The sequence below is a fragment of the Simochromis diagramma genome, unplaced genomic scaffold (assembly GCF_900408965.1).
Source record: "Simochromis diagramma unplaced genomic scaffold, fSimDia1.1 OVJJ01000493.1, whole genome shotgun sequence".
Taxonomy (NCBI): Eukaryota; Metazoa; Chordata; class Actinopteri; order Cichliformes; family Cichlidae; genus Simochromis; species Simochromis diagramma.
The window spans coordinates 19,425-33,614 of record NW_024387309.1 but is presented as its reverse complement, the minus strand read 5'-3'; the positions used below and the strand labels follow the sequence as shown (position 1 = coordinate 33,614).

At 39.0% G+C, this 14,190-nt stretch overlaps 2 long non-coding RNA genes across 2 annotated transcripts; both read right to left on the bottom strand.

Moving 5' to 3' along the window:
• Window positions 1-2,006: 2,006 nt before the first annotated feature.
• LOC120717140 lies at window positions 2,007-7,502 on the bottom strand. The gene is made up of 5 exons (XR_005692096.1): window positions 7,456-7,502; window positions 7,196-7,369; window positions 6,954-7,043; window positions 5,126-5,224; window positions 2,007-2,917 (listed from the first exon to the last, which is right to left on the bottom strand). It is a non-coding gene; the product is annotated as an uncharacterized LOC120717140 (long non-coding RNA).
• Window positions 7,503-7,933: 431 nt separating this feature from the next.
• Window positions 7,934-11,519, bottom strand: LOC120717143. Its single transcript, XR_005692098.1, has 2 exons — window positions 10,396-11,519; window positions 7,934-8,044 (listed from the first exon to the last, which is right to left on the bottom strand). It is a non-coding gene; the product is annotated as an uncharacterized LOC120717143 (long non-coding RNA).
• Window positions 11,520-14,190: the final 2,671 nt, after the last annotated feature.

Below are 14,190 nucleotides of genomic sequence, written 5' to 3'. Positions count from 1 at the left end.
TGGTTATTATTATATTTACATGCTTCCAGCTAGGGATGGGTATCGTTTAGGTTTTGTCCGATACCGGTGCCAAATCGGTACTTTTGAAACGGTGCCGGTGCTCAAACGGTGCTCAAACGGTGCTCAAACTGGTGCTTAAAGAATGGAGAACACAAAATTGGTCCAAAAACCTCTCATGTTCAGCTGGTTTTTGTAAAACGATAACAATGTTAGCCTTTTCTGCAGCTATGGGGCATATATGGTATCACTCTTGGCTGGAAGCAGTGCTTAAACAATGGAAAAAACACAAACTTTATCCAAAAACCTCTCATGTTTAGCCGTTTCCCTCTTTTTCTTTGGTCATTTTAGCCTTTTTGGCCAGGGTGAAGGGAGTATCTGCCATCAAACAAGAAGACAGCCGCATGTAGCTATGATGATGTTTGCTAGTTCACCTTACATGCATTAATGTAATAACGTGGTTAGCCTACACAACGTAAATTACACACGAACAACATTAAGCTACTCGCCCAGAGAAGAACGGCTGCTGCTGCATCATCATCCGTCATCATTTCTGCTACACTGGCAGGGCTAGGAGGCAGGACTCTCCTCTTCGTGTTTTTGGAGATGTTGCTAACTCCGGGTCTGATAACAGGCACCACACCCGCAGTAGATGCGCTCGGTGTGAGGTCTCGCAGCAAGCTATCAAATACAGCGCATTTCTTGGCTTTTTAAAAAAAAACGCTATGCGTCGCCAGGTGTTTCATCGGATTCGAGGTGTTACCTCATTTGACAGTATCAGCACTTGTTGCAGGCTGCTGAGTTTGCATATTTTGCTGTGAAGTACAGCCAGACTTTTGACCGCTTCGCCTTGGGCATTTTTAATCTGTAGCTCTGCTCTAAAAGAACGTACGTACCTGGACCCGCCTACTATCCTCGGAAACGTAAAATGATTGGCTAGAAGTGTATCACAGCTCAGGGAAAAAAAGCACCGAAATAAAGCACCGAAATGTGCGCTGCTTTTTGGTCTGGTTACTACCGTTTATGTCAGAACCGGTGCCACACCGGTACCCATCCCTACTTCCAGCTCCCGTTTTTCCTGGATGACAACTCGTACCTTTCCACTCCCCTTTTTCTCCCTCCTCGCGCTCACAGACCCATAACGTGTATGGCAGTCCATTCTCCCTGCAGCACGGACTACACTGCCCATGATGCTACATTCTTTAGAGCTATGCTTGTAGCATTCTGCCTGTTAGCTTAGCACAACAACAACAACAACAACAACAACGAAAAGGCGCTCTCTCACCCAGGAAACACACAGTCGCAGAGAGAGAGAGAGAGTGTCGAATTTCCCAGAGGAACCCACCCGAGGGATTAATAAAGTTCTATCTTATCTTAGAGTGTCGCCCTGTAACCATGGCAACCGTAACGCTGCCGCCTGGAACAACAGAACGTAGCTGTCAAACAAAACCCAAACAGTCCTGACCCGCGACAATATGAAACAGGAACGTACCGCAGTGTAATCCATTTATTTCATCAAAGTAACTGTATTCTGATTACCACCTTTTTAAACGGTAACTGTAACGGAATACAGTTACTCATATTTTGTATTTTAAATATGTAACGGCAGTACATGTATTCCGTTACTCCCCAACACTGTGCACCAGCATGCATCTGCTCTCATATAACTATCATTAGCTTACAGCTTATAGTCTTTAAGGTCTGTGCTAACCAAAAATAAAGACAAGATGATAGTTTATTAAACTTTTAATGAAATTTTCAGAATGTCTCAGTGGACTTTAATAAATTAGCCATCTGCTCCTTGCTATCTAAAATATAACAGGACACTGGAGTAAATTTGTCCATCTCACACTTCTATTTAATCAGTTTCCTGTTTGACGTTTATTCAGCTGTGTGAAAACTATAACTTTAATCTCAGCCAAATCGATGTACTCAGGAACAAATAAAATACTAAAAAAGCCAAAGAGTAACATTTTAAGTTACCTAAGTGACTTATATATCATGTTTAACCTGAGTAGCCAAAGACGTGCCGGCAGTAGTTCACTGTTCTCGCCGGCTCTAATGAGCCGGCTATCAAACAATGCGTCGACTATTAAATAAGTCGTCGACAATTTTAATAGTTGACGTAATTGTGACTAGTCGGCGAATCGTAGCAGCCCTAGTGTGCGAACATTTTTCTTGTAAAACAAAGGGGGGTCTAGCAAAAAAAGTTTGGGAACCAAACCTTATCTGTTGCTTAGTTTTCGGTATTTGCATATATGCTAGCTCGCTCCAGTCCCTAACTTGGCAGTACATGTTAGCTCTGTTATGGGCTCCCACAGCCCATAACTGATTAAGCAGATGGATGAATGGTCTGAGCCAATCACCAAGGAGCTGAAATGATGCATTTCATAAGTCTGGATGTGGCATCTATGTAACAGGGGAGTTGTTTCTGAGGTTCTCATACCACCATAGAAAAAAAACAATAACCTCCAGCTCATTTAGTATTCCAGTAAAAATTACTGCCTGCGTTTAAGGGATGGGATCTCATTTGTTTTCCCTTTAAGCACTTGTGATTTTTCTCCTGTATTAAGATTGATTTCTGCCTTGAACCCTCACTCGAGTTACACACTTCAGGAACTCCAACTTGCTGCAACATGCAAGCAAACTGCTAACAGAATCCACCAGAAATAACCAAACAGCATCCTAGTATTCACAACAAATATTGACCCTGTAAAAGGGAATAAAACTTCTATTCAGGTTTTTCTTCTTTACTCTGAACACCTTGTAGACTGTTTTTGAAGTTCTAAACCATGATGGAGACAAAAAAGAGCAGCTGTACCTTTTCTTTTTGATTTTTTCCTCTTGTCTCTGATGATAATTTGACCATAACTGATGTCTTCTCTTTGCACTGCTGAATAGACTGCAGCTGGATCACTCTCTGTACAATAAAAACATAGCAGACATTACTTCAGTGGTGCAGTCATATATGTACTTACTATTTCATTAATAATCACACAAAAACGTTTATTTATTTTTTTAATCGCACTAATGTGAAAGTATTAAATAGAACTGATATCGAAGGCTATACAGTATTTAAGCTAACGGACCACAGTGCTGTTTTCATGAAAACATGCTGAAACCACAGGATGTATATGTGTTGTGCAATCTACAACATTACCTACAACGACCCACAACATTACCTATTACCATTATATTCTGTGCTTTCTCTTTGTTGTTCGTTTTATATCCTTGTCTCAGAATTTGTAGTGCAAAAAGACATTTTAAATAAAATAATGACCGAAGCAATTCTCTAGAGGCAATCATGGCTATAGGTGGGTTGGAAATGCAGCAGAGGTTTCTGGCACAACGTCACGTTCCAAGTTGCACAATGTGTAATGTGTATGTGTTAGTCCCCATAGGGAAATAGTTCCTCTGCATTTAACCCATTCACCCAGTGAAGCAGTGGGCAGCCACCAATGCAGCGTACCTGTAGGTATATTTGGTCTGCAATTGTGAGTCATCCATCATAACATGCACACTCTTAATACAGCCATAACAGACAACAATTGCACATGGTACACCAAAAATAAATTAATTAATTAAAATAACATCTATAATTTGTTCATTAACGGCTGCTACAACAAAGCAATTTTTAAACCTTCTAGTTTTACACTTTGGGAACAAAACCCTTTACCCAGAAGGGGAAAAAAAAGTGAAACTCACTATGAAACAGGTGTGAGTCAACAAAAATTGAGCTAGTCAACTGCTGTAACTGGTGTACAGGGATACTAGGTTCAGCTGTGGTTCACCAATCAGCCTATTAAACCACTTAACAATTTGATTGAGTGAGTTTCTGTTCTTTATAGATAAATATGCGAACCATGAAACCAAAGAAAAAGACGAAACTAATTCAATCAAAGAATGACAAAAAAAATCATCATGGTTTTGTTAATGTGGAAATGAGAAAGCTTTCTCACACGTGAGTCACTGGTGACCTTTCTGCACACAGTGTCACAGTACAATTAAGCTTTGAATCATTAACTGTTCCAAGATATTTATAACATTGAAAACATTCCACAGTATGACCCTTAATAAAATCAACTTTGTGTGTATGTGTGCTTTTGCTAAAATAAATGATATGTTCTTCAGTATCATCAGCTGAAGGCAGGACTCATCACATCATTTGACAAAATCAGCACAAACTGAGCCACAGATGGATTCATTTTCCCGGAGCAGACAGAGAATAACAGAATCATCTGCTTATTTTCAAATGGTCCTATTTTCAAAATTACTCTAACAAATATTTGTGTACAGGATAAATAGTAAGAACAAGAGCTGGCATTCCTGTGGGGAGCCAGTCGAGGAGCAGACCTGGTTGGACAGGACCGCACTTACATTCAATCAAGTTTTTGGGTCCTGTTAGTTAAAAAGTCAAGAATTGAATCGATAAGATTTTTATTCATGTTGAACTGTTCTAAAAGCCTTCAGATTAAAATAGCAGGCTAAATTATGTTGAAGCCTGAAGAAAAATCAACAAACACTAATCAAGCATGAGAGGTTTTTCCCTCCAGGTGTTAAATAACCAGGTTCAGCAAGATTGCAGCTGCATCTTCCATTCCTCTATAGAGGAGGTCAAGCACATGTTCAGTTTGCTTTAAAATCTCTGACTTCACAAGTTTCTGAACTTTCATCACAACCAATGTGAGAGCAACTAAACTTGTTTTTTTTTTTTTAAATTTTGGGATGACAAGTCTTAGGAACAGGCAATAAAACAACATCCTTCAAAACAATAGGTGTGTGGTGTGCCTGTAAAGACTTTTTAAAAATATAATGGATTGTTGAGCAAATGACAACAACTATTAGCAGGTCCATGAAACTTATTCACTTTCACAAAGTGGAAGGCCTTTTTGACATCTCCCTGCTTGATGTTAAAGTGCTCAGTATGTTTAAGATTACACTGCAGCTGCTGGGTCTCATTATTAAAGTCAAAAATGTTCAAACTAAAAAGAAAAAGAGGGAAGTATGATGATGATGATGACCCAAATCCTGTTGCTAGAACTTTAACTTGCATAGATTAGAGTGGAGATCAGACTTGTGCATGTGTATACAATTTTTACAAGTTATAAAAAATAATGAGCACTCCTACCTCTTATATTAGATTTATTTTTCTTATCTTTGATGATAATTTGTCCATAACTGACGTCTTCTGTTCTCACTGCTGAGTAGACTGCAGCTGGATCACAGTCTGCACAATAAAATACAGACAGAGGACACGATTGCAGAGACACAGCTATACAGAACGTTCTGTTGTTATATTAATGTCCACATATTTTTTCTACTCCTTTATTGTTGAGTAGTCAAATTGGAGAGACTAAGAAAACTAATGAACTACATCACCAAATGCCACTGAACCACATGAACAAAAGCACTGGGTCACATACACATCATACTAGGAAGAGCAGAACCCATCCCGTAAAACTTTCAATGGACAGTTTTTTGTGTTGATACCATTACCAAAAGAAGGTTTGGAACTCTTGTTATTGAGTCAGCACTTTGTAACTTCATGTGGTCTACCACTTCATGGGTGAGTTGCTATGGCAAATCTATCTAACTGCACTAATAACAGCTGATCACAGAATATCTAAGAGAAAAGAAATTTCACAAACTGACTTGTTGCAATGGTGACATCATATTTCAGTACTACATTCACTTTGATTTTATACACCTGTGATTGAAAAAACTTATATCAAAGATTAAGAGATATGACCCCACACTTCGCCCATTAATATGGCTGACTCAGACTGAATACTAAACACATGTGGACAGTCTGGATAAAGTTATTGTGTACTATGGTCAGATTTCTCGACTTTGGTCTCTTCTATCCAACATTGCTCCAGAAGGAACAATGTTGTTTATGTTTTATAAGTCTTGTGTTTTGTTTAAACAAACCACTTCATCCTTGCAAACCTTTTCTATAAAGCTGTTTCCTTGGCAAACACAGGTGGACATATCTATATCATATAGCACTGCATCAAAACACACCTGAATGCTTTAGACCAGCACACTCCTTAAACATCTGTTTGAAGAGATTCTGACACAGCTTAATTAATTAAATATAATTATCAGAAACCAGCGGTTACATGTCATCTTAATTCCCGTGAATGCACTAAGAATGTACCTAATTTTTCCAACACTAAATAAGATGATTTTTTTTTCACAGGACTGTACATGACACTTCCTATAATCCGGCACTATACAGTTTTATTTCTTCTAACAATAGTGGTGTAAAAACAAACAAAAAGACGCACCAGCTTTAAACTACCTGTCAATACCTGTCAATATGTCACACAAACTATTAAATTTTTAACTCCGTAAAACAAAAATAAAAATTGGCATATTGGCAGGTGAACAGCATTGCAATGAGTTTACTGAGGTTGAGAGTTGGTGTTTGTGCACACACTTTACTTCTCTTAAAAGCCCTCTAGCAAAACCTGAGCAGCTGAAGCGCTCTCATTAGAAACAGGAAACAGAGCAACCACAGAGCTGTTAGCTCATGTAAACGGACTAACCACAGCATCAAAAAACAAACAGTCCAACAAGCAAAGGAAAAAAAGCCTTCACGGTTAACTGTCTAAAGACACAGAAGAACAAAGGGATTATTTTTAGGCTTTCACACAAGTTTTGGAAAAAATTTATCTGTGAAACAATTTTAATTTAATATTAATACAGTGAATTGTTTAGGAAACATGAGCTAACATAAACACGAAACTAGGCCATCTGTGTGATAGAAAATTAGAAAATAGTAGCTGAGAATTAAACTGTCACCAATGTACAGAGTACTGTCTTTAGCTCTGTAAATGTTGGTGTGGAACTGAAGAACACTTTTGTTAAGAAACACTAAATGTTTTGAAAAACATTAAAAACTCAGCTGTAAATATATACATTATATATACACACTGCACATAAAGCATTACCTCTGCTCCATCTGATTGGCTTTTGTTGGTGATGTAATATTCTGAGGTCAGTGTAAGCGATGTCATCTTCACTAGCATTTCCAGTATCATCTAAAATGAACCAAAATAAATATCAATAAAGTTATTCTATAGCAGGCTTAATGAACACTTTTCTTTTATTTTTTTAAAATGTTCAACATGTTTGTAAATTACATGTTAAAATAATTTACATAACTTTTTAAAGGAATAATTCTTAGTCTCACCTTTCGGCTTCCTGTGAACACATCGTCTCACCAATAGAATCACTAACACCAGTAGAATCACAACACAGACTGATCCAACAGTCAGCAGCACATGGAGATAAGGAGGAGAGGAACCAGCAGAAGTGGTTGTATTAATGGAGGCTGATGTAGGTGGAGGTGTGGTGGTGTTTCTCTCTAAAATAAAGCAAACACAGTCATTAAGTTGTCGTCACATTGTGAATGTTGAAAGCTGCAGAAACACAGACAGGTGAGTGTGTCACCTGTGACAGTGATCCAGCTGGATGGAGACTCTCCATGACCGCTGATGTCACACTTGTAGAGGCCTTCATCAGACCTGGAAACATGCTGGATGGTCATGTGACCTGTAGACTGCTTCCTGATGAGGGAGCCATCTTTATAGAAAGCAGCTGGGAGGTTGGAGGGAGTGGTCTTTGTTTTACAGAGCAGAGTGACGTCATCTCCCTCCATCACAGGGAGGACAGGACTCTGCAGGATCACTGATCCACCTCAACACAGAGACAAACTACAGCATTTCATCCATTTACACACAGCTTCATCAACACTAACTCCACACACTCAGCTTACCAGCGACTGTCAGGTTAACCATGTTACTGATGGGACCCTCTCTGGACTCACACCAGTAAACTCCACTGTGTGATGTGTACATGTAGCTGATGTTACAGGAAGAACCAGCTGCTTCTCCCCACCCATCTCCACACTGAGTCCTCTGTTGTTTACTTGTGTTTCTCCTCAGAGTCCATCCAGCAGAGCTGTCGTCCTCCTCACAGATCAGAGACACAGAGTCTCTAATAAAGAACTGAGAGCTGCTGGGACTCACAGTCAGACGAGCTGTGAAGTGTTAAAATGAAAAATCATCTTTCTTATAATGTTAATACAATTGCAAATTCATTCAATCACAGAAACCCTTCACCAAATCTAAAGAATGAGCAGCTCATATAATACTGTACAATGTTTTTTTGTGATTTTCGGGGCCATAACCACAAGCATAGAGATGATAAAGTCATGTAGTTGCATCAATACTGTCATCCCCCTAAATTTCAACATAAATCATTGATGAGATCTAGAAATAGTAACTTAAGTCTGATGCAAATAACAGATCATGGAATTTTTTGAATGCATGCATTGATTGAATAATAAATCAATTAATTATAAATAATAATAAATAAATAAATAAATAAATTATTCTGTTCATCCGGACGCATAAATTTTTAGTGGGAAAAATGTTTTACCAATCATCTAAGTGACTTCTTCAGTCTCTTAAACAAGTGTTTGTTTTTTTTTCATAATACAACATAGAAAACTAATCAAATTCTAAAAAAGAGACATTTGATGACAGCATCAGGTCTCAAAAAAGTTTGGACAACAGGCAGGAAAAGGAAGTGGTCGCAAAAAGAAACAGCTGGAGGAGATTTTGCAACAAAATAGTTGCAAAAGTTAAATGACAACAGGTTATTAACACGATTGGGTGTAAAAAAAAAAAAGCATTTTAGAGAGACAGAATTTCCAGAAGTTAAGATTGGCAGAGGTTCACTAAACTAGAAACCAAGAACCACAACTATAAAATTCCAGCAGCTCAGTTCCTACATGTTTATGAACGGTTGTTAGTAAAAGAGGGGATATGTCAAAGGTAGCCCGTGCCAACTTTTTTGATCTAGGTTGCTGCCATCAAATTTAAGTGACTTTTTTGTCTTAAAAATTGTGTAGTTTCCCATTTTAAACATTTGATATGTTTTTAATGTTATTTCAGTGCTGTGAAAAATATTTGCCCCTTTACTGAGTTCTCTTTTTTTTTTTGCAAATTTGTCACACATACATGTTTCAGCTCAAACAAAAAGTGTGATCATCATGTAAAATACAATTTCATTTGTTGCAGAAAACCTCAACTATCTCAACCTCGTGGCGCTATATGAAAAAAAAAAGTAAGTTCATGTGAAACCTGGCCCCACCTTATCATGCAAACACAATGAGCGAAACTCTGGCTGATTGGCCCAGAGTTTCACACCCAGTTTCACACCTTGGCTCAGGTGATTAGAGGATCATCAGGGGGTCCTTCTGTCCCTCTGTGGGGGGTTACTCCCACTAGGTTTATATCTGGGACTCTCCACCATTTGACCTTAGAACTGAAGAAGTTTCTCGGATGAGAGGTGAAACGTCTTCAAGTAACTTAAAGAAGTCCAGACGCTTTTCTTTGCAATCTCCTTTGACTACGATGACCTGGATGACTGAGAACCTTCACAGACATATTGTTCCAAGCATAACTTGTTGCCCACATGTTGCCCATATCTTCATGCCATATTTAAACTGTTTGCTTGGCATATATTGTATGAAAGGACAATCCTCCCTAAAAATGACCAGGCACTCATCCACCATGATGTTTGAATTTAGGACCTAGATAAGTGACTGGCACTCCACACACTTGTCCCAAATGCCTGTGATCACTGCCAGTTTGTCTTATTGACGACAGCCTCGTCTTGTATCACAAGACCAAGGACAAGCAAATCATCCATAACAACATGAAGTGTCGTAGTTGCCCGAGAAATTGTCTGACCAGACTCTGCATACCATAAACTCCTGATAGATTCATTTCTAAACACCACTTAGAATTAAGACTCGTGTATGCTTTGATGTTGTAAGTCACATTTACCATTATGGTTTTGATGGACTCAGTCAGGAGCCGTTCTCTCTCCTCCTCACTAGTGTAGTGATCAAATATCTAGAAAAGAGCCTCATTTATAGTGTATTGGAGCTGCTACATAATGAACTGAAAACTTTTTGAGGCATGTCTCAAAATAGTATTACACATCAAAGCTTCACATTTTTTTGAAAATGTTAAGAAATCATTTTTGTGGACAAACTCATGGAATCTTAGGTCAGTCTAATCAAATTAACTACATTGTTTAAGAGATAAAACTTTTAAATGGGTTAAATTTGACCAGAACACAACATGAAAACCGTTCTAGTAGGACTTAATATTAGGATCACAAGCACAATCCCAAGACCTGAGAACCTAAATTAGCTAACCTAAATTCATAATTTAGTTTATTTGTTATTAGTAACTCCTGCACTTTTCTGCTCTGAGGAGCAAAAATGTATGCTCTGAAGATTCCTATTGAAAGCCTCAAACCTGGGGAGTAGCAGAATAATTAAAAAGATTTAAACTGTGATAAAAGGTTACTGACCTTGGTTTGTTAAGCAGAGCAGCCATGAGATCAGAACTAAAGATAAATGACACACGGTTAATTAACATACTTAACTTAACTTTATGGCAAAACAAATAAATAAAGTGCTATCACAGAGATAATAAAATAGAGATTATAGATCATGCCCTCTATATTTCCATGTTCAGAGAAACAGAGTTTTCATTCACTGACAGCATTTAGAGATAAAACCAAACTGTTGTTATTTTTCTCCAAAAATTTTTTGTATTTTTAAACACTAAAACACTGAATTTAACACATAACATGTAAATAAAATACTTACAGAACTGAAATTGTAATGAAATTTCCTCCATAGCACTTCTCAGTTTTGTGATTTTTTTTACATCTTTTTTTGTTAATATTACCAACGAGAGCCCGCCCACTTCCTTAATGTCGCTCTTGTTCTCTCTGTCTCTATGTGCGTGTGAGTGTGTGCAAGTATTTGTCACACTAAATTTATTTTTTTCTTTCGTATTTTCTTACTCATTTTATTTAAATAAAAAGTGCACAGCCAGAATTAGCCTAAATAACCTAAAACCAGCAGTTTTATCATTGGTGACTTTACTTCATGCTATTACCAGCTCCTATGGAGTCCCCACCAATGACTGTACTGGTAATCAGCAGCAGGCACTATGCAAAGCTGTATGCTGTAAACAGGGGACAGTGTCAAAATATGTTCAACAACAAGTATTATGGTGTGTTAAGCCAAGTCTCAGTGATACACATGAAGTCCAGGTTCAAGGGCAATTGGACAGTGAAGGAAATATGATATTTGATTCATTAAAACACAGGAAATAGAACATTTTTTTAATTTAAATACAGCAAGCATTCAGTGTCTGGAAACTTTGGAGGACACAGATTTATTTATTTATTTTACCTTAAAGCCATCACAGCACCCTGAGCATGCATCCCCAAACTTCTCTGGTCTCAGATGCTGTGCATTTTGGACTCTGTCATCTTGACAGTGCTGGAGGGTTTGCTGGTGCACTTAAGTGTCAGTAGGTGGCGGCACCAGACCATGGTTTTGCCTTGGGACGGTCATTAGAAGAGCAATTTTCATCACAAAGCTTTCAAGCACACACACACACACACACACACACACACACACACACACACACACACACACACACACACACACACACACACAGATGTGTGGTTCCAAATGTAAAATCCAAATCAACACCTAAACTATCATCTGCACTTTGGCTACTTTACTTCTTTTACACAAATGGTGTAGTTTTAGGTACAAGTGGTCACTTTTGGTATTACAACAAATGAAATCCCCTGCAGCACTGACTGTTACCAGGACACCTCCTGATGTAACTGGTTTACTGTTGTGTGTAATGCTTTCCAAAATAACACATTTACATTAGCGTAATGTAGTAATACAACACACTACTGTACTAAATTCTGTAATAATATTACAGTTTTGTTGCTACTTGCATTACAAAGGCTCTTTAAATATCTGCACAATAATGGATTAAATACATATCAGATGTGTTTTCCTTCCTGCTACAAGCAGCTGAAGTTTGTGTGCACGGAGGAGGAAAATGGTGGTGAGGTCTACACAGTGCTTTAAGTGGGCCGGTACGCGCCGGTACTCAGTACCGCCACTTCTAAATATAGCTCTTGAGAGTACCGCCACCTCTCCATGCGCCCAGAACGTGCTTTTAGCGTACCGGTACTCTCATTTGCACATCTGTTATAATCGTTTGGCTGCGCTGCCGCTTTTCAGAGCGCCCTTCACAAGCACGCTTCCTAATTCGTCCCACCGAGAGCAGAGACTACATTACCCATACACCAATGTGTTTTACAAGTGAAAAGCGCATGCGTTGCTTTTGCCGTTGTCATGTCAACAACTCAATGTGGTCCGGAGAGGGTGTGTAAAACGCGCAAACAGCTGCTCGGTTAAAATACAAAAACAATGAACACTTAATATGCTCTCCTGGCTTCACACTCTGAGTAGTAAAAGAACAAGGTCAGAATCAGAGGACTCGCTGGCTGACACCCCACCAAGCCAGAATGATATCGCTGCAGGTCAGACGCAAGCTAATGAAAGCTGCACTAGTGCCGCAGCCGCGGACGACGGCACTTTTTGCGACGACGAGGACGAGAATGACACCATTTCTGCCGATGACAACAGCCGCGTTAGCGAGCATGAGTGGCCAGAATGTTGGTCCCAAGCACAAGTCCGGTATTTCTCCACAAATTACAAGTGGCTGATCAGCAGAAATCAAAAGTTGGGTTGTAGTGTGTGTAGTCAAGTTTGTGCTCGCGTGGACATGCAGCAAGGGCAGAGAGTGTCGCAGGAGTGGAGTGGGTGCTTAATCTCGTCTTTTGAAAGGGACAAGGCTGCACAACAAAACTCACTACGAAAGAAAATAAAAGAGCACAGAGACTCAATTTATCACAAGAAAGCAGTTGAAATAAAAGAGAAGGCAACACAAAATACAATGCAAAAACACATTGAAGATATGAGAAAGGCTGACTACGCTTCAACTTGCAATGTGTTTAGAACAGCTTATAAGATTGGCAAGCATGGGCGTCCCTTTACAGACATGCCAATAGATGTCCAGTTGCAAGTCTTAAATGGTGTCAAGATGGGCAGAGTTTTGCACTCTAATAACTCATGTGCAAATATACTGGATCACATTGCAGCTGAAATGAAAAAGAAGGTAGTCAATGACATAGTGATGATGAATGAAAGAAAATTGTGTGTGCTCATTGATGAATCCACTACAATAAGTGGAAAGTCTGTGCTTGTCGTGTGCCTGCGGTCAGCTATTTCCAGTGAAAATCCAGACACAATATTTTTTGAACTGATTGAGCTGCAGGGGACCACAGCAAAGGACATCACTGAAGCACTGTTAGGATGTCTTCATAATAATGGCTTTGACCCTCACTACCTACAGGAACATTTGTTGGCATTTGCTTGTGATGGAGCCTCAGTGATGCTTGGGAGGAAAGCAGGAGTTGCTGCGCAGCTTTGTTCCAAATTCCCTTACCTGTTTGTCTGGCATTGTTCCTGTCACAGACTGGAACTGGCAGTTTGTGATGTTTTGAAGGAGGTAGGAGGAATCAACCACTTTAAAATATTCTTAGATCAGCTTTACTCCCTCTACCATGCATCACCAAAAAACCAAAGGGAGTTAACCGAGAGTGCTCACAATGTTGGACAAAGTCTCCTTGTGATAGGCCGTGTTTTATCAGTGCGTTGGGTTGCTTCAAGTGAGAGAACAGTGAAAGTAGTATGGGAGAACTACCAAGCTCTGCAGGTACACTTTACAAGTGCTGCTGCTGATAGCAGCAGGGACTCAAGAGAGAGAGCAAAATACAAATTAGTTTATAATTCATTTTATGTACATTTTGTTAAAAAAAATTTCAATACCTTTTTGCACATTTTATTTATGTTCAGTAGCTCTTTCTAGCTCAAGCAAATCCACAAACTAATAAAATGATTAATCGCTGCGAAAACACAACATTCAACTGTGCAATATTTTCTTTTTAACTGTGCAATATTCTAAGGATTAAATCACAGTGCTCTAACCATATCCTCACTTGTTTGTATTCTCACTTTTTCATATACAGTCTTGTATATACTATATTTGTCTGTCTCGCTGTCTCAAGAGGGCACGCAGCATCCTATGAGACTGTACACACCCAGGACACCGGGTGTTTAAGCTGCTGCCGTCTGGCAGGAGGTTCAGGCTGCTGAGGTCCCGAACAAATAGACTCAAGGACAGCTTTTACAACAGGGCAATAGCCCTGATCAATGTA